This window comes from Zalophus californianus, chromosome 3 (genome assembly GCF_009762305.2).
Source record: "Zalophus californianus isolate mZalCal1 chromosome 3, mZalCal1.pri.v2, whole genome shotgun sequence".
In the NCBI taxonomy this organism is placed as follows: Eukaryota; Metazoa; Chordata; class Mammalia; order Carnivora; family Otariidae; genus Zalophus; species Zalophus californianus.
Window position 1 is genome coordinate 130,162,528 of NC_045597.1, and position 24,398 is coordinate 130,186,925.

A 24,398-nucleotide genomic window follows, 5' to 3' on the forward strand; every position below is an offset into this window, starting at 1 on the left:
ATTTTTGAATCAAATGAAGTAACACCTATTGATAGAATTATAAAACCCCTGTCTATCAGGTGTTCCCAAGACAATGGAGTATCCACACGAAACTATTTGTAACTCTAGGAACTGAGAATAGAACTTCTGTTGTGTACTGTACTTTAAAACTGAAACAGTCTTTAACATCCAGTCATGCGTAAACTCACAATGAACTATGTGTAGATTAGTAATTTGCAGTAAATATTTCATGCTGGTTGCTTTCTACCAAACACAGTTACTGTTGACAACTGTCATTGGGTGTGACTTTACCATTTATTAAATGACATCACCTTCAATACTTCATCTATCAATTCCTTACCACAGAACAGTACAATGTTATTACTAATATTATTATAACTATTCCTTATGCAGCTGAAAATTCTGAGGCTTTCTGAACCTTATCAATAAGGCTCCAGGCCACACAGCTTGCAAAGCAGTAAAACCAAGCCTGTTGGTTTCGAAATCTATTGATCTTTGCAACATTCTCAAAAGTCCACCTTTTCCCCCTGTTCTAGAATCACAAGGATATATTGTTTCCCTGTTCACAAAACATTTACTGAACCTTTTTTTAATAAATTACTCGTGGGCCCATCTTCTCAACTATAAAAGAATGAAATTGAGTAATCATTTCCTGTTCATCTCAGCAATTCTGTATTTCCACCAAAGCCAATCCAGGTAGCATGAACACATTAATGGAAGTTATTCAGTGTCTGGGAAATGGTGTTTTTCAGTCTCTGGTAGAGTCAGGGCAATGTTGAAAGGAGCCGGAAGGACCAGTGACCAATATGTAGTAAGTAATTACTAAGCTGTTGGAGCTGAAGAAGAAGTGGGAAGTATGTGAACTAACAGGCAGTATTTTTTTTTTTTAATGTTAGGCTAACATATTTCATAGGAACAGTACCTATAGCTTAAACATATAGGCATAAAAATAAGAACACCATTGGCCACATGCTTTCATGCCTTCTAATTGCTTATTATAAAGGTCAAGTTTTTGAGGGGCTGCTCACAACAATCCTCTCAACAGCTCCCCCTCTCTGGTCCGCAGCGGTGGACCTGAGAGGGGAAGGGTGTCTGTCCATCTGACCTAGTCAAACAGAGCTGCCCCGTGTGACTCTCGCAGTGGTGGGGGACAGGCTTCACTGGGAACACACAGCCCAAACCAGGTGGGCCAAGGCACTGGGAGCAAGGAATCACGCAGGGGTAGAAGACGCAGTGACAAACGACAGAGCCAGAAAACTTGCAATGACTTCTTTTTTTTTTTATTTTTGAAGATTAATTTTAATTATATGCTTTTTCTAGAGTTTACAGACCACTTCAGATAAGTTTAGCTATTTCAGATGCAAGAGACTCAACTCCACGTTTCTTAATTACATTTGTATTGACAAACCTATTCTGGCAAACATTTTGCTTTCTATCCAAAGGAAAATAAATAGTAGAGACAAAAGGCTAAAAAGGAAAAAAATGTCATTGCTTCAGAACATGTTAGAAAACTTGCAATGACTTCTGTTTCCCATTCCAATCCTTCCCAAGATCGAGATACTTTCCTGACTTGGGGTTCCATGATGAACACAACAAACTCCATTTTCACTTAGTTGGACTTAGTTTCTGTTACTCTATGGAGACCTAGCCAGTTCACTCATTGCAGGAATCCAAATTCCCTAGCCCTTGAAAGCTATCAAATACTGCTCAGATTCTGGGCCTCTGACACTTCATTTATTCACCTCTTCAAGCTCCTGCTATAGATAGATAGATACGCCAGGCACTTTTACAGAAACGGAAGTTACATCAGTGAACAAACCAGATCAAAATCCCTCCATTAGCGGAGTTTACTCCAACCTTTTAAACAGATGGAAAGGCACACTATTTTCATGGTGCACACCACCCGTCTGCCTCTGTATCTTTGTTCACAACCTTCACTTCTCTTGACAGATCATCCCCTGCCCCCCTCCCAACCATAACATGGAAAATGCTACCCAGGTTTTAGCTCACATATTCTTTCTTCTCTAATATCTCTCTTGTTTCCTCAGTAGTTAGAATCGTGTTTCTTGTGTTAAAGATCAGCTTTACGTTTTATTTTGTGTGTTAAACTGAAGGAACTGAACATGAGAATAAATGGCTGTTCTGATACAGACTGAAAAAGAAAGGCCAATATCCCACCCACAGTACAAAGAGCATTTTTAAGGACTAGTCCATCATTCTGTACACAAGACATTTCATTCGTCAGAGCTGAAGCAGTTTAACGTCATTGGTAACTTTAAATATTCCTCATATAAGCCTTGGCATAAAGGCAAAATACGAGTTTGTTTGTTTGTTTAAGCAGTCTTCATGCTCAGTGCAGGGCTCAAACTCCTGACCCTGAGATCAAGATCTGAGCTGAGATCAATAGTCGCACACTTAATCAACTGAGCCACCCAGGTGCCCCAAAATATGAGATTTTTATTAAATTATACACTTAAAGTCATACTCCTAAAAGTTGGCAAAAGATAAAGTAAAAATGAAACTCTCTCTGTGCTAAATCTTAACACTAATTGCATTGTCTCTTTTGACCTTGTGCTGAGAGCTTTCTGTGGATTTCTTATTCACCTCCCAGATTCCTAGACACCCCCCCCATGGAACCAACTCTGCATTTTATTTACCTTTATGTAGCAAGTTAATTTATTGAGATATAATTTTCTCTTTCTCACTGTTACCTTTCCAGTTTCAAAGAATGAAAAGGTAATTTCCCTCCTTTACCTCCCACCCTTAATATTAGCCATTCCAGGAGATCCTCTGTCAACTTGTCTCAGGAGGTAGGAAGAATATACTGGCCATTTCCTATGAGACAGTACTTCCACCTGTGAATGCACGGCTTTGCTCACCTGCTAAGAGGCTTAGGCTGTGTCCTTCCTATGAGAAAGTTTCTAACAAAGGAAAGAGAAGGAAAGCATAAGATGTCCTTTAGTCTTTGCCTTGTTCTCTCTGTCCTGAGAACTGGATCATGACTTTGGAACAGCTCTGCTGGGGGCTAACAGCAGCAGTTCACCGCTCGGTGCGCCAAAGGAGAAGGGATGCTGTAATGGGCCTCATGGCTGTCAGTACATTTTGGGTATTAGACAGGAAGAGAGGTCACTCAGATGGAAAAAGCTGCACTGGGTCTTGTTGTTTGTCAGTTCCAAGGCTGTGATTAGAACTTTGAGAGTGCAAGGGGAGAGCTCAGCATCAGAAGGCTGAAGAATCAGTGTGATTAATAGCAGAATGTTATTTAGTATTTTCTAGCATAGAAAATAAAGGGATTTTTTTTTTAATCAAAACATTATACTTGACGCCCATCTCTTGGAGTTCTGGACCTTTTTGTCAGCTGCCTTATACAAAAAGTTAAGTAACTCTTAATTAATTTGGGGCTCGGCAGGGAGAAGGAGCTCATCCTTGGACTTTGATGCAAAATTTCCCAAAGTAATGGTCAAATCATTGTGTTCTGAATTGTGGGTTCCCTTGCTCAAAATTATAAATGACATTTGAGTTTTGAAGGAGAAAATGTGAATAGATCCTTCTGTAATTTGTTTGGGAATCTAGGCTCATTGAGTGACATGAAGCTGGGTCCTCCCTAAAGGAAAGGGATTGGGATACTAGTGTCTGGAGTTGAAACTGGGCAGGAGTCTCACCCTGGGATGGTGTCCCAGAGGATATAATAGTGATGCCACACAGGCCTGACGGAATGGTGATTCCGATACCCACTGCATATGCCAGACTCAGAATGTGAACCCAGACTTTATGATTCTAAATCCATAGGACCAAGGTATCATTACCTGGCTTCAAATCCTGGTTTTGCCCCATGTGATTGGAAAATGGAACTCAGCTAAAGAGCAGTTTATTGTAGAACTGTGATTCCACAGTAAACATAATTTACCACTTCAGGACTACTGGATTCCCCAGTAGTGTGGGGAATATATATATATATATATATATATATATATCTCACATATATATATACACACATGTATATACAAATGTATATATATAAATGTATATATATATTATATATTATTCTGTAAACATTTACTACTAATTCCTTGCTCTCCCCCATTTATTAATATAGTGACTTAAGCAGCCACTGTATTATTTTTAAAAATTTTTTTATTAACATATAATGTATTATTTGTTTCAGGGATACAGGTCTCTGATTCATCAGTCTGACACAATCCACAGCACTCACCATAGCACATACCCTCCCCAATGTCCATCACCCAGCCACCCCATCCCTCCCACCCCCCACCACTCCAGCAACCCTCAGTTTGTTTCCTGAGATTAAGAGTCTCTTATGGTTTGTCTCCCCTCTGTTTTTTTTTAAAGATTTTATTTATTTATTTGAGAGAGAGAGAGAGAGAGAGAGAGAGAGCATGAGAGGGGGGAGGGTCAGAGGGAGAAGCAGACTCCCCGCTGAGCAGGTAGTCCGATGTGGGACTCGATCCCGGGACTCCAGGATCATGATCTGAGCCGAAGGCAGTCGCTTAACCAACTGAGCCGCGCCCTCCCTCTGGTTTTGTGTTGTTTCATTTTTCCCTCCCTTCCCCTATGACCCTCTGTCTTGTTTCTCAAATTCCTCATATCAGTGAGATCATATGATACTTGTCTTTTTCTGATTGACTTAATTCGCCTAGCACATTACCTTTAGTTCCAACCATGTCATTGCAAATGGCAAGATTTCATTTTTTGATGGCTGCATAGTATTCCATTGTGTGTGTGTGTGCGCGCACGTGCGCGTGCACGTGTGTGTGTGTGTGTGTGTGTGTGTGTGTACGCCACATCTTCTTTATCCATTCATCTGTTGATGGACATCTAGGCTCTTTCCATAGTTTGGCTATTGTGGACATTGCTGCTATAAACACTGGGGTGCATGTGCCCCTTCGGATCACTACATTTGTATCTTTGGGGTAAATACCCAATAGTACAATTGCTGGGTCGTATGGTAGCTCTATTTTCAACTTTTTGAGGAATCTCCATACTGTTTTCCAGAGTGGCTGCACCAGCTTGCATTCCCACCAACAATGTAGGAGGATTCCCCTTTCTCCACATCTTTGCCAACATCTGTCATTTCCTGACTTGTTAATTTGAGCCATTCTGACTGGTGTGAGGTGGTATCTCATTGAGGTTTTGATTTGGATTTCCCTGATGCCAAGCGATGTTGAGCACTTTTTCATGTGTCTGTTGGCCATTTGGATGTCTTCTTTGCAGAAATGTCTGTTCATGTCTTCCGCCCATTTCTTGATTGGATTATTTGTTCTTTGGGTGTTGAGTTTGATAAGTTGTTTTTAGATTTTGGACACTAGCCCTTCATCTGATATGTCATTTGCAAATATCATCTCCCATTCTGTGGGTTGTCTTTTGGTTTGTTGACTATTTCTTTTACTGTGCAAAAGCTTTTCATCTTGATGAAGTCCCAATAGTTCATTTTTGCCCTTGCTTCCCTTGCCTTTGGCGATGTTTCTAGGAAGAAGTTGCTGTGGCTGAGGTCGAAGAGGTTGCTGCCTGTGTTCTCCTTTAGGATTTTGATGGACTCCTGTCTCACATTTAGGTCTTTCAACCATTTGGAGTCTATCTATGTATGTGGTGTAAGGAAATGGTCCAGTTTCATTCTTCTGCATGTGGCTGTCCAATTTTCCCAACACCATTTGTTGAAGAGACTGTCTTTTTCCATTGGGCATTCTTTCTCACTTTGTCGAAGATGAGTTGACCGTAGAGTTGAGGGTCCATTTCTGGGCTCTCTATTCTGTTCCATTGATCTATGTGTCTGTTTTTGTGCCAGTACCATACTGTCTTGATGATGACAGCTTTGTAATAGAGCTTGAAGTCTGGAATTGTGATGCCACCGGCTTTGCTTTTCTTTTTCAACATTCCTCTGGCTATTTGGGGTCTTTTCTGGTTCCATACAAATTTTAGGATTATTTGTTCCATTTCTTTGAAAAAAGTTGATGGTATTTTGATAGAGATTGCATTAAATGTGTAGATTGCTCTAGGTAGCATAGACATTTTCACAATATTCTTTCACAATTATTCTTCCAATCCATGAGCATGGAACGTTTTCCCATTTCTTTGTGTCTTCCTCAATTTCTTTCATGAGTATTTTATAGTTTTTTGAGTATAGATCCTTTGCCTCTTTGGTTAGATTTATTCCTAGGTATCTTATGGTTTGGGGTGCAATTGTAAATGGGATCGACTCCTTAATTTCTCTTTCTTCTTGTCTTGTTGCTGGTGTATAGAAATGCAACTGATTTCTGTGCATTGATTTTATATCCTGCCACTTTACTGAATTCTAGTATGAGTTCTAGCAGTTTTGGGGTGGAGTCTTTTGGGTTTTCCACGTTATCATATTATCTGCAAAAGTGAGAGTTTCACTTCTTCTTTGAAGCAGCCACTATTTTAGAAATAGAAAACATTTCCTAGCAGAAAATAATAAACTCTTTACTTTTCAGGTTAATTTGTCCTTCTGAAAATGAACCAGAAAGGAGTATAGAATTTACTTGCTATTACATAAAGAAATGCAGAAATTGTCATTTAGATCCACCTCTTAGGGACCATAGCCAACCAGTTTTTTATCAAGCTTAAAGTTACAATTTCTTGAGAGCACAAAATTGGTCTATTGGTTTTAGATTGTCTCATAGGTACTAGAAGATAAACATTTAAAACCATGGTAAAGTCCATACACCCCATGAATGGAAGAAAGAAAGAAAGAAAGAAAGAAAGAAAGAAAGAAAGAAAGAAAGAAAGAAAGACAGAAAGACAGCTATTTCTTTTTTTTTTAAAGATTTTATTTATTTATTTGAGAGAGAGAGAGAGAGAGAGAAACAGCATGAGAGGGGAGAAGGTCAGAGGGAGAAGCAGGCTCCCCGCTGAACCGGGAGCCTGATGTGGGACTCGATCCCAGGACTCCGGGATCATGACCTGAGCCGAAGGCAGTTGCTTAACCAACTGAGCCACCCAGGCGCCCAAAAAGACAGCTATTTCTTCAAACAGGGTATCAAAATATTTGAGCCCACCCCAGCTCCACTGGAATTTACTGAATCAAAGCTGTAACAGGTTTGTGATTTTTTTTCACTCACAGATTGCCATTCTTAAAATCACCTACAATATATTGAGCCTAAATAATTGGAATTATTTTTCTTACTGAATCTATTCTAAAATGTTTCTCACGTAGCTAGAATCTGTGTTTGTAGGCACACAGAAAAATACTTAAAATTTTATAAAAAGTTTCCCAAAAATCACTAAAATTACTTCTGATTCTTTCTTTCTGGTAGTAAAGGAAAATGAATGGTAAGGTTTGGGTTTTTTGTTTTGTTTTGACCTCACCACAATGCTGTATTTTAAAGTGAGAGAGAGAGATGGAGGAAGGTTGTGGGATCATGAAAGAGGTCCTCACATGATGCCCAGTCTCCCCATGCCTTCCTGCCATTCCACCCAAAGGAATGAAAGCCAGAATCTAATTAGAAATGACTATTTCCAGGGATGCAGTTACTTCCTGTTGGAAGATTCGCAGCAATTTTCTTTTAATTACATAGGCAGCTGTTGGAGTTGGAGAAGTAAACAATGGTATTCCTAAACCAAATAAATAGGTTTTATGAGCAAGACCTAGTAATACACTAACATGATTTCTTGAAAGGGAATTAAATAGATGAATGTAAACCATCTGATGAGGTCAGCAACGCAATATTGGTTCACAAAGGTATTAAATTACAGAATTACTTTTTGTCACTTCATAGAATATTATTCATTCTCCATTATGAAACCATTCAAGCAATATTTAAAAGAATTATTTCAGTGATCTATGAGTTTTTAGCTTAAAATCCTTTATTATTTGGGGCCCTGGCTTATTTCTTGGTCTTTTTTTCTTCAGCTAAAGTATAAGAGTGCATTATCAATATTTACTGAGGATGACAGCAATGCCATTTTTCATAATAGCAAACTCTTTGCCTTTCCTCAAATAAGCCGGGAGCCATCACACTTTTATTTATTTATTTTTTTATTTAGAGAACATTTTAATATATATTTTCATATATATATTTAAAGTTAAGAAAAATAAAACTAATTCAAGCCATGCCCTGTGCAAAAAAAGAAAAAAAAGAGAGAGAGAGGGAAAAAAAGACAAATTTAAAGTGAGACCTGTCTGCTGCTCTAGTCTCAACTTAAGTATCACAGTCAGCTTGTTACTTTTATTTTGGAAGAGAAGATGTAAAAGTTTCTTTCGATCACTCAGAAGGCAAGTGTAGCCACTTATAAAAACAGAATGGCAGGGACAGACTAGGAAAGTCAGAGGTGAAAGGGCAGAGCAGGAAAGGAATTTTCAAAAATAAAATTAACAAGGTGACTGTTCCAGAAGGGGGCTGTAAAAAGGACACGGTGGACCAAAGTCTGTTAGTCAAGTAATGACTCAACTTTTAAATTATTCTCTTGTTCTTTTTTGTTGGGTGTTTTGTTTGTTCAAGTCTAAGATTTGGAAATGCTGACCCTTTGTTAACAAGAGCCAACAGGAAATACAGGATCCCTTCCCTCCCCCGGCCTGCCTCCGCCGAAGCCACCACCACCGCCTCGTTGGCTGGATGCTGGAAGAGTCCTCCGGGTGTGTGGACTCAGGATGAGAGGGCAGCCTCCTTCTGTGGTTGCTGGGCTTGTGAACGCTGCAGTATCTTTTGGCTTTCCACGTCTCTAAAATGTTTTTCAACCTTACTGACACTGAGTGAAGCTAGGGGAGGAGGGGTTTCTGTTCGGTCATTAATTATTTCCACTTCCGAAACATACTGTAAGTTTATGAGCAAGATGTCTGCATGGTTGGGCTTTCCACTGGAAGAGGGACGTGGTAAAGCCAGCATTTTGGACTGGTAGTCGAAGGCTCCCACCTCGCCCTGCAGCCGCTGCTCCTGGCACGTGCGGCACGACACCTGGCTCCCAACGCTGAAGTACTCGCCCGGAGGAGCCGCCGTCTTGGGAGAGCAGCCGCGGCGGCGGCGGCGGCGGACAAAAGCCGGGCCCCCAGTGAGCGCCGCGACCGCCATCACACTTTTAATACTTGGTTTTCTTCCTTTCCTCTGGTCGCATCACCCTCCACCCTCTACTCTGCACCTCTCGCCCTGACTCCGGCCCCTAATCTCTTTGAGAGAAAGAACTAGGTCTTATTTCTCATTTTATTCCCAAACACACCCCAGTGTTTGTGGTTGAATGAAGGTATTTGCTGAAGGTGAACAGATGACATCTGCTGAGTACCGATGAATCAAAATTCCAGAATGAAATTCCACTAAGATTTAAAGGCAGGATAAAAGAACTTTTAAAATCTCATGAAACACAACATCAATTGACATAAATCTTTACCACTGCTTCACAGATAAGCTTTTGAGAATCCTTGAGGAACTGTGGCATTGGAAAGTTCTCAGAGATCAACTACACAAGGGTTCTTATTTTGGATAGAAGGAATGATGTCAAGAGAAGTGATGTGACTTGTCCAAGGTCACATAGCTAGTTTTGTACCACAAAAGTCCATTCAAATTTTTTCCACTGTCTAACTATGAAGGAAATTAATATTGAGTATGTGCATCAGCACATAAGAAGCGAAATGGAAGTGAGTGGAGTATTTCTAGATACGCCACAATTGATTTTCACTCATGTTTTGACAGAGAGATGGATGTGATGGTATGTGTGATTGCAGTTACTGTTTAAGAAGGTGATGGACTAACCAACATTGGTTTTAGCAAAGGGTAAAGAAAGTGACCGTCCTTCAGTCTAGCTCCCCATGCTGATCTTAAATATTAACCACAAAATGTTCAAGTTCAAGGGCATGAGCACCAGGTACTCAGAGTAACATTGACAGTTTTCAGGAAGGCAGATCCAAAAAGAGGCCCAGGAAATATCCAGCAAGCAAATGATCTTGAAGTTCTATAATGTCTTTGAAAAGCTAAAATGTAATCTAAAAATATATTTTCTGTTTCTTTAGTCTAACAAAACATTTAAATGGCTGTTAACTTTCTTATATTGAAAAAATATTTAATGTTTCACGTGCCTGAGCTTTATGCCTCTTTCTTTAAATACATAAAAGCTTCATAAAGTTTGACTCTTAAAACAAGATCAAAGTACATCACAATATTTAAAGCAATAATCATAAATATTTAGGTTTAGATCTACTACCACAGTAGGATAAAGAAAGAAAAGAAATATCAATATAAATAAAGAAAATACATGAGCAATATAAAAAACTAAGTTACTGTGTTGGGTTCTAGTCTGTGCTTACATGTACTCTTTCCCTTCTCTTAGATCAGTTACACACTATTCTTGGTTTTTGCCTGATCTATTTCATACGGCAATTTCCCCACTTTGCAAAGAAGAGTCAGCTACAGTTAGTGCTAAGAAAAATATGGTCGATTACTTATTGGGACCACAATACCAGTTTGCCATTTAAATATATTTTTAAAGGGTGCCTGGGTGGCTCAGTCGTTAAGCGTCTGCCTTTGGCTCAGGTCATGATCCCGGGGTCCTGGGATCGAGCCCCGCATCGGGGTCCCTGCTCACCGGAAAGCCTGCTTCTCCCTTTCCCAAACCCCTGCTTGTGCTCCCTCTCTCTCTGTGTCTATCAAATAAATAAAATCTTTAAAAAAACGATAAATAAATATATTTTTAAATCAAACATATCACTTCTCTATCTACTGAAGAGGTTTGATGAGCTTTTATTTTATGAAGAGGACTTTCTTTATACTAAAAGAAGTAGCTAATATTTATGAAGACAACTCTTTATTTACAAAATAAAACTGAACTTTGCCATAACTTAGCATAATCAAACATGTAGTTCCTGTTTCCCTAAGGATTTTAACCAACATCTCTTTCCTTTCATGTTCAAAGACTAAGAGCCATTGCCTTTACCAAGAAAAGCTATCCATAATGTCTGCAAATATCAATAGAATTATGCTACCATGTTTTTCTGGGAGATTAACATCTTTCCCACATCCCTAAGCCGTCCCAACCTTCAGAAATCCATTCATAAACTCACCCAAATCACGTATGATTACGTCTCTTCTATCTTCCCTTGGGAAAAGCAAGCATTCCAAATAATGCGCAAAGGTCAGGCAGGGCCCACTTCAGAGCTTCAAACTCTTTAGAAGATATTGGTAAGCGACTGGGGTAGAAGGTGCATAGAGCCAAAAGATCACAACATTTAGTCTAGTCCTGCTAGATTTCCTTGGAAATTTTGCAGCTCATAAACTGAGTTGCTATTTCAGGATGGCCCCTATTCACGTTGGCTCTCTGAGCAATGGGATGTCTTAGCCACACCTGGATCACCTGGGGCTCAGGTGTGAGATGGGCACTGGGCAGCGGCACCCCCATGCTACACACAGTCTCCTGTACCCACTCGTCTATAGTCAGATAACAGACAGACTTGTCTACTTGCTAGGGGTTACTACAATGACATTCTACAATGACAGAACCACTTCAATATTTTCCATGACCCTTGAAAAATAAGGAAGTTCAGAGGCTGATAGACTTGTTTCCGTGTTCCACACAGTCTCTTTGAAAGTCTTGTACATCCTGGTTGTTATCATTACATCAAAGTAACCTGTTCCACCTCTCTGTGGGGAACAGCAGGCTGAAGAGGCAGGAAAGGGCTCCTTCTGGGTCTGCACCTCTTTAATTAACATATATGGGATGTGATCATTTACACGGCCATCCCCCTCTTACTGTTTCTGAAACTAAGCAAATACAGAATGTGAATTTTTCCCTAACTTTAGCAGTGATGAAACTCAGAGCTCACTTGCCCTACTTCACAGGGTAGTTGCTGTCCCACAGGGCAGCAGTACCTTTATCCACATCTTCATCAGCCCGGAGTCTCCTCTCTAGGGCATCACAAAAGAGTTATCTTTCCATGAAACCTCTATTGCTTTAAAATTCTGTAGCTCTGATTTAGTCAGGATCCTGGCAGGAAATACATGCTACACTCAGAAGCTGTTCAATGAAGATAATTTAATGGAGGAACATTTTACTATGCAGTTTAGTTGGTTGACAAAGCACTCGGAAACTAGCAATGGAGAGACTCCGTGCCACACCTGGGTCTTAATGGATAAGAGAAGGAAACAGTGGCACCCGATGCTAGTGAGAGCGGGAAGTTCTGGAAGACCCCAGCAGGAGGTTTACCGGAGAAGCTTAGGCTAGAAGGTAGGGTGTGGTGGGGAAGATCCTCTAGTTCCTACTCATGGCTTTCTTGGGCTCAACCCAAAAGAACCCAGAAGACAAGGGCTTCCAGATTATGTCTAACTATGGAGAGCAGCTGTTGGGGGCTGGAGGTCTGTCCCCTGACCCACCCATGGTGCCTCCGCTCCCTTCCTGGGCCTGGCACTCTGCATCTCCTGCTGGGGCAGCCTCTCTTCTGCAACGGCAGCTCTCGCCCTCCGCATGCGCATCTTCAGACCTCCCCACTGTTGCATGTCCCTGGCTGCCTCATCATCCAATTTTGGCTCTCTTGAACTTACTCTGTGTAGAGTCCCTTCATTCCCACTGTCCTGGTTAAAACTTCCATTCCTTTGTAAGCATCAGGCAGATGATTTATAAGTTCTATCAGATATGAAGGGCTGCTGGGAAAGGGGGAAAAATCTATGTATCTCATAGTATTGATCTCTAGTATGTGGTAGGTATGCAGAAATGTAATTGCTATTCAAATCACTTCTAATAATGATTCAAGAGGAATAATAATTAAATATGCCAGGACTTTAAAACTTCATGACAATCTAATGAAGTAGATACCATTATCATTATCATGATTTTATAGAAGAGGAAACTGAGCCTCAGAATAGTTGAGTAACTTGGCTAAGGTCACACTTAGGAGGGTCTCCAGGTAAGGGGATGATTAAGTGTGGTTTTGAAACCAACACTCGGTCTTCCAAGTACCCAATCGTAGCCTAAGTTCATATTGTCTTGTTTCATATAAAACTCTCTGCAATATCACATTATTAAAATCAAGATGGTAAGTCTCTGGGACCCAAGTTCAAAGGCAAACAAAGGGGAGATGACACATCCACTCCTCACTGAGCCAGATTACATCATCCATGCTCACACGGACTGTGATGGAGGAGAGGTATTTCTACATGCGACCGGCCGAAGAGAGTTTTAGGGGTATGGTAGATCTACAGTCTGGATTTCTGTCAAACGTGTTGAGGGTGTCACGTGGCAGGATGGGAGGGTGGCAGATGGTGATTCTTCCCTCTCCTTGTTTTAGATTCTACAATCTTCCACAGAATGTGAAAGAGTGCAGCTATGTCTGGAACTGCTCTCACCAAGTCAACAAATAAACTAAACAGATGAGGAGTGGAGTGGAGACACTTGCCTCAATCTGGCAACGCTTGAGTTTCCAGAAGTCTACATTTGTTAAACATGGAGAGTCTCAGAAAGCAGAACTGCTGCTGGTCATGAGCATTTGACAATAAGTTCGTTCTGGCCAAGCCTCAGGTTGCAAACCTCAAGCTTGATGAGGACCCTTTTTCTCAGCTCGTTTTCTAAAAACAAGTGCTTTCTGGCTCTGCTTCATATTTGTGAAGACACAAACCACACCAACATGTGATATTCTTAAGTTTTGAAGCCCTGCTTCTCAAAGAGTGGCAGTGGGCTCGCTGCGTGTGCATCTCTTGGGAGCTTGTAGCAATGCAGAATTTGGGGCTTTACTTCTGCAGAATTTGCAGTTTAACAAGACTCCCAGGTGATTTCTGCACACATTAAAGTTTGAGAATCACTGCTGTAGAGGGTACTGGTGGCAATGACCATCACAGAGGTTCAGCTCCTAAGCCCGCCCTCTTCCCTCTGCACTCCTGCCATATGAATCAGCCACTGCCCTTCTCACAGTCCCCTAAGCATGCCCACTCACCTTTGGAAGGCATGCTTGTCAGGTCTACTGGAGACAGGTACCCCTCCCCTCTTCTACCAAGAAAACTCCTAACCTACTCCTCAAGTAACATTTTGCATATCACTTGACCTGTTTGGTTTTAAAAGTCAAAATTAACTTTCCTATTTCTCTTCCCCGAGGGCCATTCTGAATAGGCAATCACTGTTAACGATTTCTTTTGAATCTTGCCTGAAATTTCTTGTGTTTATCAAAGCATCTGAAATGTATGTTTTATATCTTTTTTTTCCAGAAATGACATTATGCTATCTGTTGATGTACACCTTGTTTGATTTACATAATTTATCTCAAATTTTTCCCTTGTTACTATGTAATGTATGTTACATATGTTACACATAACAGTATCTCCATTTTTTTCTCTTGTTATTATGTAACATATGTTATAATGTAAAGAGTATTTTGGCATGCATATAGATGGATACATCAAAAATCTATTTAATCAGACTTCAAATGATAAGCATTTAGGTTACTTCCAGTTTTTTGGTTTCGTTTGTTTTGCTTTGCTGTTATTTCAAACAATGCTGGTGTCAACATCACTTTCCAAATATTTTCCCCACTTGCACAGGTTATCTGTGGGACATCATCTCAAGAAATGGCTTGGCATAGTGGAAGGGCATGGGCCTTTTAAATTTGGTAGATATTGCTAGGCTTCCCTCCAAAGGCATGTTTACATTCCAGCAACAGCAGAAGAGACCTGTTTCCCACACCTTTGCCATCATCAGGAATTATCAAGCTTTTTTCTTTGTTAACTGGAAAGTGATATCTAGGCCAAGTCTTGACTTTACCTGGGAGTTTCCCATAGGAGTTTATGAGCAAAAGCACAGAGACATGTGGGGAAGAAAGAGAAGGTACGTTCTAAGAAGAGGAGATATGGTGTACAGACAGATGTGAGGTTGGGTCTGTGGAAATGACTAGAGTTTGGAGGGCTGGGCAGATGCCAGATCACACAGGTCCCAGAACACCTGCTGCAGAAGGAAAGATGGAACCGTGTTCACAAGGAGACCAGGAGAGGATGATGTTGAGAAGCCAAAACTGAACATTCTCCTTTTGTTTCCACCAGTTTGAGGGAGTCATCTATTTGCTCTAAGGCTACTGACAATATTAGTGGTGTCCTCATAATTGGCTTATTTGCTCCTAAAACCACTTTAGACAAGGTGGATGTGTGTGTGTGTGGCGGAGGGGTTGGGGGGGGTTTGGCTCATTGTCAGGACACGTTTAGTTAATCTGGAGACTAAAACATTTCTTTGTGATGTCCTGGTTGTGCCATTGATATACAGTTTTCTCTAACATTTTCACTAGAAACTGTACATTTGAAACCAAAACACTCTTACTATTACTGCCACGTTCCCCTCTCCCAATATTAGATAATCACAATAATATCTTTAGGAAATTTCATATAGAAGATTGCTACCTGTTCTATTTTTCTTTGCGTCCCAAAATGAGAGAATCCCAACAGAACACTGATAACTCTTTTAAATATACTATTTCTCTGTTTCACTTACTGGACATAAAAAATAATGTCACTTTATCAGAGAACTATAATTTCATTTAGAAAAACCAAATTAATTTTTCACAAATCAGCTTATTTAACAAATTTCAGATTATGGAGACCTATGTGACTAATGATGCATTTTAGGATAAATGATTAAAAAGGCAACATTAAGAGTCACTTATTTTTCTTTAATTATCAATGGCTACATGAAACAGGTCTAGTAAATCTAATCATCTTGGAATTGATTGATACATGGCTGGCCACATTCCAGAGTTAATCCCATTTACACAGAATATTGGAATTAGAAAAAAAATTGGAGGCATAACTTAATTTAGGCTCTCAGTTGTCAAAGATTTTACCTTAATTTGGTAGAAATGTGTTTGTCTTTATCTTTAGTTCCAAATTGTTTCTCAAGATAAATTAAATCAGCGTAATTCTAAAGTTCTCTTCCAGCGATACATAGTTTTCCTCTTAATAGTTGTTCCTTCTGCTCTGAAGAAAAAATGTCTACATTTCCTAGGCTTTTCAAATCTCTCAAGGAATTATTTACCTCAATAATATGATTTTTAAGAACAGGGGGTGACCAAAAAAAAAAAAAAGAATAAAAATGCTGGACATATGGTTGACTAGTTCCCTTAGGATACTGCATTTTTAAAAGTATCTTTAGGGGCAGCGTAAGAGTAGGTAACTGTTCCTTCATGGCTAGCCTCATCCTGTCTCTTCACCAGATCTTGACTCATCAGTGCTTTGAACATCAGTCATTGAATCCAGCCACTTAGAGTCCCAGAGCCTGTATAATATCAATGTCTAGTTGCTCAAAAAAGGGAGGACTCCTTGAGATAGCCTGATATATTTGGGAGCATATGATGCCAAATATTATTATAAACTATTATATTCTGAACACTTTTAGTATGTGAAAGATACTACTTGATATACACTATCTTTTCTAAATTCTTGACAGGAGATAGGATGATTCTCACTTGGGAGCTGAAGAAACAGATTTTCAGAGTTTCAATAATTTGCCCATCATCACAAAGCTAACCAGTGGTATGGAAAGACATGGACTGACAACAACTTGCACCCCTAACTGTCCTGAGGTAGGATGTAGGTTGAGCACCTCCGCTCTCAATAGAAGACTATAATATTGCGTTGAGTCACAGCTTCAAAAAAAAAAAAAAAAAAAGGAATTTACATATACTGTCAACTCATTTGGAATTTATTGTATTTAATACATGTTTAAATTGTCTGCTGTTATTGAACACCTTTTTTTCTGAGTATTCTAAAATGGAATATGTACGGTGGGTGACAGGTGGTGACTACACTTACGGTGTGGTGAGGATTTAGTATTGAACAGAATTGTCAAATCAATATGTTGCACACCTGAAACTAATATAATATGGTATGTCAACTTTACTTCACTAATAACAAAATGGAATACAAGATCTTTCAAGTTCTTCATGGGTATTTACTTTAAGATCAAATAAACCTGGAAGTGACTGTGTGATTCTGGGGTTGGGAAACTAGTATTTTAAAGCAAGACTTCCTACTTGAGGTTGGAAGCAATTTTTCACTTTGTAAGTCTGAGAAAGTCTCTCTATCAAACCCAAAAGATTTTTTTCTTAAGGTAAATAAAGAGAGTAGCATGAATGATTGAGTTGCAAAGAGCTCCAAATGTATTGTAGACTTAAGTGAACCTACCTCTTCCTTTGGGAATTTGATTTTTAACTCTGGATCTCATTTGCAAGTTGCTATTTAATTGACTGGGGTGAATGATGTTATGAAAGCACAAAATATAAAGGAGCTAGGTAGCAATTATAATTATTCAACATCCATTCAACAAGTATTTACTAAGACTTAGCATATGCTCGGCGCTGTGCCTTGCACTGGGCGTAGCAGTGGAAAGAGATGGTCTGTGGCTATGGCTCCACTTTGGCTGGTGGAGACAGAGCTGACGGCTGGGTCAGTGCAGTAACTCTGCTAAAGCTCAAGTTTAGGTTAAATTGAATTCAGGGTCATCTCTCTTTTTTTTCTTAAACAAGGTTTTTTTTTTTTTAGGGTTTTATTTATTCATTTGAGACAGAGAGATACAGAGAGAGAGAGAGAGAGAGAGCACAAGCAGGGGGAGAGGACAAGGAAGCTCCCCGCTGAGCCAGGAGCCCGATGCGGGGCTTGATCCCAGGACCCTGGAACCATGACCTGAGCCGAAGGCAGACGCTTAATCAACTGAGCCACCCAGGTGCCCCCAGGGTCATCTCTTAAGAGGGGTCATAATCCCATCCTCTTGGACATTTTGAGAGCATTAAGTGACATAATACATGTTACTGTAACTAGTATAATAAATGGCGTGTTGAAATTGTTCCGTTAAGTACTTAGTAATACATATAAAGTACAATTAATTAAACATATTATACAAATAAGTCAGGGAAAATGTCTGAATCCTAGCAACTAAAACAAAGAATTGGTAACACATATCAACCCTTATTCTCTCTGAATGACTTTAGAGCAGAAAGACTCTTGAAATAAGTCTTTATCAAAAAACACTTAGGAATTATACTCTCCATTGTGTTCAAACTACATACACTATTGAGTCTTGCCTTATGGAATAGTGGGAAGAGAAGTAGATTTGGCATCTGAAGATCTTCAGTTTTATTTTCTTGTCTGTGAAATGATAATAGTAATGGGACCTATTGTTTAGGGTTGCTGTGGGTCTCCGAGAGGATCATGTCTATAAAATTACTTGGAAATGCAGATATAATCATTCAAATATAAGCTGTTATTTTTGATTAATCAAGATATAGCTGTCCAACACATTTTTTTTATATCCACGTTTTAGATTAAGTCCCTTAATTCACAAATATCTTAGGATACAATTTGAGTTTGTAGTACATTGTCCTAAAAAGAATTTCTAACACTTGGGAAAAAATATGCGTGCGTGCATGTGTGTGTGAGTGGTGTGTGGCTTATCTATTTTTACCACGCATATCAGTTCCAGAAGATGTCTGGACTGAATTGCTGAACTGTTTGAGGTAACAATTCATGGGCAGATATCATTAAAATTCTGAGATACCAGATTACCAAATGTGTAATCTTAAGGGCCAAGAGCTATTATTTAGTATGACTTCTAAAGACAGGTAAATGAACTTACGTTAGATACCTGTTCCAGTCCCATGACTTTATGATTTTATGATTATATAATATAACCCCAACTGCCTTCCATGAAAGGAAGATGGTTCTAAACTGGAGACCCTTGATCTTCTAAGCTCTTTGATGGGTCTGGGCATTTACATCTGGATATAAAAGCCATGGAAAGCTGGTCTGCTGTGTACACCAGAAGGAGAATTTGGAGCTCTCAGAACATCCTGCAAGAAGCGGGTGAGGAGCAGAGATGGGAGAGAGAGGAAAAATGAGGGGAAGAGCTCATATCCTTAGTGAAATCTATCAGCCCCAAAGATGATTGGTATAGAAAAATCTCTGGTGGAAACTCGTGACAGCTAGAATCTAGGTCACTTTTTAAGAGTGATGAGGTAGCATACATAGAACCAGGACTCCAGGACGCGGAGGGTGAGACGAGATTTTAATTCCCGGAGAAGCCGAAGAAGTGTTTTGGACTTTGACAGACTGTGGAATTGGTACTTGAGCAAATTACACCTAGATCTTCAAGGGGGCGAAGAGGCCTCAGCTTATACATGGCTTACACAACAGAGACATACATCTATTTATTCTATTAAGTTTGAACCTGCATGCTTCCAAAAGGAGAAATAATATGTCTGTTGTGCTATTTAGTGTACTAGAATTTTACAAAGGGGAGTTAAACTAGGCCAGCGATTCTCAGATTTGGAAACATGGGGAGTGGATGGGGTGAGAATGAGGAGGTGGAAGGGGCAATTTTGCCCTCGGGGACGATGTCTTAATGTCTAGAAATATTTTTGGTTGTCACAACTGAGGGTGGCTAGTCGCATCTTGTGGGTAGAGGGCAGGGATGTTGCTCATTATGTGATGTACAGAGCAGACCCCACAACAAAGACCATCTGGCCGCAAATGTCAATTGTGCCGAGCTGAGAAACCCTAACCTAGGCCAACCTAGCATTTTACAACTGAGAAACTGAACATCGGAGAGGGTCAGTGCTGGGGGCCAAGTCACACAGTGAGCAAGAGCTCCTTGCTTCCTGAAGAGCTGGAAGGGCAAGTCCTTCACTGTTTCCCCGCCATACTGTGTATGTGACTTCTGAAAGCTAAAAACGGAACTGCTGGAAGATAAAGCTTCTTATGGACAAGTTTAGGCTGCAGATGTACTAAACACTAGCATAAATCCTTAAAACATAGTACTACTTACATTGAGACATTTGGGCCACCAGAAAAATAGAGAATTCAATTATGTAACATACATTTGACTGTATGTAGTAAAAACGATTTTCATGATATTTAACCAAAGTTCTACCCGGCCTAGTTCTCAAACTTTAGCATGCTAAAGCATGTTAGCATGCTAACAACCCCCCGGAGGGCTTGTTAAGAGATAAGTTGCCCCCCACCCCCTGAGAATCTGCATTCCTAACAAGCTTTCAGGTGGTGCTGTGGCTACTCAGGAGGCCACCCTTTGAGAACCACTGGCCTAGCATTTGGTAGCTACTCAGTCAATGCTGGTTTAGTATTGTAAGGCACTTAATAATATAATCTCGCCAAAAAAAATGTAATCTCACTTTGGCATAGATTAATTACTAATGCTACTTCACACTTAGAGGAAAAATCATCCAGAAATGGCAGAACCAAAACTAACTTTAGACCTCATTTAACTCATATCTTTTACTTTAGAAATGAACCAATGAATATAACTATTTAAGCTCCATTAACAGAGAAAAGACTCCCTATTAAAAATCGATTTTGAAACAAAAATCATTTATAGACATTGAGTACTGGCAGTGTTATTGTAAAGATATATGAACTAAAGATTGTAAGTACGACTAAATAGGCATGCATTATTTTTCACATTATGTGTATGAGGAATATTCTGAATGCCAAACTGAGTAAAACCTGGTCTGCTGGGGCTCTTATGCCAAGCTAGGTCTGTGGGGACAATGCCTATTGACATCAGTAATATAAAATCGGGCCCTGAGGAATCATAACTGTCTCTTCAAATTATTTGGGAAAGCGTGTACATGTTTAATCAATTAAATATAGCATAAAATGATAAGCAATATATTCCCATCATAAATAATCAATGTGCTACTGTTGTTAGTCATGATTAACAGAGTGGCAGGTACCCAGAAGGAAATTCATTTCGGCGACATTCATTTTCATTCCCGTAATTTAATAAAAAATAATGCAAGAAATTGCAGATACTTAAAAACTACCTGTTTGCTTAGTGAGTGAGTGTGCTATCGTTAATTGCCCCACGCCGGTCCTCACTTATGGTCACTGAATATTCAGCCTCCCATTTACCTCTTAAACATCATGAGACTCCTTACACAACCTTTTTTTCCCTAACTCATGACATCCTGTCCAAAGCACTGAACGTCTCTGGCCAAGGGCACACAGGAAGCCAAACACTCTCAAATGTGCTGCTTCTGTCTTGAACTTTTTAAATATCCACCTATCTTTTAAATTAGGTGCCATCTGTTGTACCAGGATCTCTGGTTAAATGTTATTAAAATTCCTTGCCAATATCATTCGTTGCTGCAATCTTAGCCTGCTACTCCTCCAGGCTTTTCTGCGCATTCAATAAGAGCCTGCTATTTTAACTAATTCCCGGGCCAGGACACGGTGTGAGAGTCTAAAACAGAATCAGTGCTATACTGTTTCTAATTTTACTCACAGAGTGAATAACTGTTCATGTCCAATCTGGGATCATGCCTCCAAGGCCCCTGAACACAGCACAGTTTGAACCAGAGCAGTTAACCCAACCTCATTCAGTGCTAGTATCAAATGGCGCTTTTACTGCAGGATTCACCTTAGAACGAAGTCGGCAGGATTTATTATTTGTTGAAGTCACATAACTGCCAGGTTATGCAGGCTTCATTCTCATATTGTCACAAACAATCACAACAGAAGACAAATACGGGCACACATCGAGCTTATGGACAAGGAAAGCAAATTTGCCATCAGACAAGGGCAAGAGAACAGCCAAGAACTGCAGTAAATCTCTGAGAGCTAATAGTGCTCTCCTGCAAAACCTCCCAGCAAACGGATTGTATTCAGAGTTTAAAAAGCCAAAGCAACATTCATTCCTCGAGGGCTAGAGAAGATGCTTGATAAGCAAATTCTAATTTATGATTCATTTACTCCTTAAGTGTCTTAAAACTAGGATTGCCACCAGGCTTCCTATGCTTATTCAAGCATGCTGACAAAACTGGACTCCCTTAGTAATTTCTCTCTGTCCCTCTCAGCATGGCTGATGGGCATCTGCCAAGACTAGAGCATATAAACCACTGAATCATGCAAAAATATTTACCCCCAAAAGATGTAGTAAAAGCTCAGCTTCCTCCAGCTTCCATAGTCCCTGAAGTGTTAATCTGAAGGAAGAGTTCCATGAGTTTTCGGCAGGCCAGCAGTGGGTCTCCTACACTTGACCTAGACAGCCTTACATAACGAAGCATCGGGGCTGGGGAGCTGGCTGAATGTCATCTCCAGCAAGAGTAAGAAGTACTGGCAACAGTAGGCAGGCGGGCAGGCTGGGAGTTTGCATGCGAATCATGAAATCTGGTCTTTCTCTTCTGAAATGTTTTGGAAGGAGAGTTAAGAATAGCTCGGAAACTGGTCGTGTTGTTTTTGTGGGAAGAATGACCAGAAGCATAAAAGCTAAATTTTCCAGCGAGTGCAAGACACCGCTCTCGGTGTTTGCAACAAAGCTAGAGTGCATGGCTGTCTGTAAAGTACTGTGCCATGACACCTAAAATGAAGGGAATGGTAAAGCAAAGTAATGACTCAAAGGCTGCCGCCGAGAAAGCTTTTGTCTACCTTTAACTCATTGTGGTGAGTATAGGGGAATATGTGTATGTGTACTAGGAGTAATAGCTGGAGGTGTGAGCTGGTTTGTAGGATAACTGTTAAGAGTGGTAAAGAGGGTTTATGCTCCTAAAACATCTTTTTGCAAGTGACACAACGGCATTTTAAATCTCGATTTATCAAATTCGGAAGGGGGTGGGTTAAACTGGTTGTGCTTAATGCATCTCAGTTCAGGTATTTTCATGAAAGTAATAAGAAAATCGGGTTACCTCTCGATGATGGTGTGCAGATAACTGTCAAGTGTGTTCATTAATTACTGCCATTGTTGATACTAAAACGATAGGAATTTCAGCATTCAAATTTTGTATACGATGAATCTTTTTTTAGACTTTGAAAGCAATTTCTCAGAATGGGGCAAGGAGATCACTCTGCTTTTAAATAAGCTTTGTTACACTCACTCCTAGATATCTGGAGGATACGTTTAAACAGCAAATTAAAAACAGCATATTCTCCATCTAATTTTCTTTCAATTATCTCAAGTGTGTGCAATGCAAGTTGTGTTCTTAAAAGCTAGAAATAATAAAACCATCCCTATATTCTGATCCTGAGTACAATGATATGACATTATTAATATGAGGTGATATTATATTGTTTAATTATATACAAAATTGTGGTTTGATGCGGGATGTGGGCTAAGATGTATAATTCCCGAGGCAACAGAAATAGAGAAGCCATGCATCATTTAAAAATACTATTAATGTGCTGCTCTTAGCTAGGAAACTTATCTACTAATGCATCACACTGAGAATAGAGCAGGGAAATAAGAGAATTTTAGGTCTACGACACAACATGATGATCTAATTCCACTCCATCATTTAACCCCTATGGAAACTGAGGTACAAAGAAGTTCAATGATGTGCTTCAGGTGACTTGGAAGAAGAGGCGAATGGAAAGTGGTTTTTCTGATACTGGCGTTTTGCCTACCATCTTACAGTAAATAATTGTCCTCCAGTACTGGTGTAAAGGCCTGATGTACGATGATTTTTTTTTTTTTTTAATCATAGAAGTGACAGAAAACAAAGTGGAGTAGCACTAAATATCTGCTTTTAGGAACAGTCTGATTTTAGAAAATCAATTTCGGTAGTGGATGGAATGAAAAACTTTACTCAAGTATTTCTCACAACCATAATGAACATATTGACACAACATTTAATTAAATTTTTCAAATTATGAAATCGGGTTCTGAACATTTGGCAATGGACACTACGTTGGTAGTTCAGATCTTCTTATTTTGTTAATGTTGACTGTGGAGCTAGGCTTTTCCCTCTCTTGGGGAGCTAATGTACATGAAATAAACAACCCATAGAAACCAAAGAACTGGAAAATAGAATGTTTTAAGAAAAATTTGGTCTTATTACTTTTCAAGTAAACCGAGCTCGTGTAGTCAGGCACTTCTTGATCCTTGTATCCCTGCCCCCAGCACAGTACTTACTGGAAACCTCAACAAATGTTTACTGAATAAATAAATGGAGGGGTGAAATGCATTCAGGATGATCCGTATATGAGGGTTGCATATGCTATTCCTTAGTAGTGTTCCTTGGAGTCATTTTAAAGAACACAGAAAAGTGATTTATGAATATATCAGCTTAATAATTGGCAGAGTAGTTTTTTTCTTTTTAAGATTTTATTTATTTATTTGACAGAGAGAGAGAGAGAGACAGCGAGAGAGAGAACACAAGCAGGGGGACTGGGAGAGGGAGAAGCAGGCTTCCCGTGCAGTAGGGAGCCCGATGTGGGGCTCGATCCCAGGACCCTGGGATCATGACCTGAGCCGAAGGCAGATGCTTAACAACTGAGCCACCCAGGCGCCCCTTAGTAATTGGCGGAGTAAATGAATGCTTCTGAAATACTTGTTTGGAAACTGTTCTTATTTAAAAAAAAAATAGCATTCTCCTGGTAATCTAGTTGGATCAACTTGATATAGGTTTGGCAGCTCCTAAGAGATAATCCAACTTTCACTAGGTTAACCAAATAGAGGTTTTGCTTTTC

The 24,398-nt window shown here is 39.8% G+C and overlaps 1 protein-coding gene across 1 annotated transcript in view; it reads right to left on the reverse strand.

The window, feature by feature from the left end:
- LOC113920606 (sodium channel protein type 1 subunit alpha) overlaps positions 1-22,371 on the reverse strand; it is a 143,980-nt gene extending 121,609 nt beyond the window's left edge. The window contains exon 1 of the mRNA XM_035726815.1: positions 21,856-22,371. The gene's annotated coding sequence lies outside the window, so the exon portion shown is untranslated. The remainder of the gene's footprint in view (positions 1-21,855) is intronic.
- Between the last annotated feature and the right edge of the window lie 2,027 nt (positions 22,372-24,398).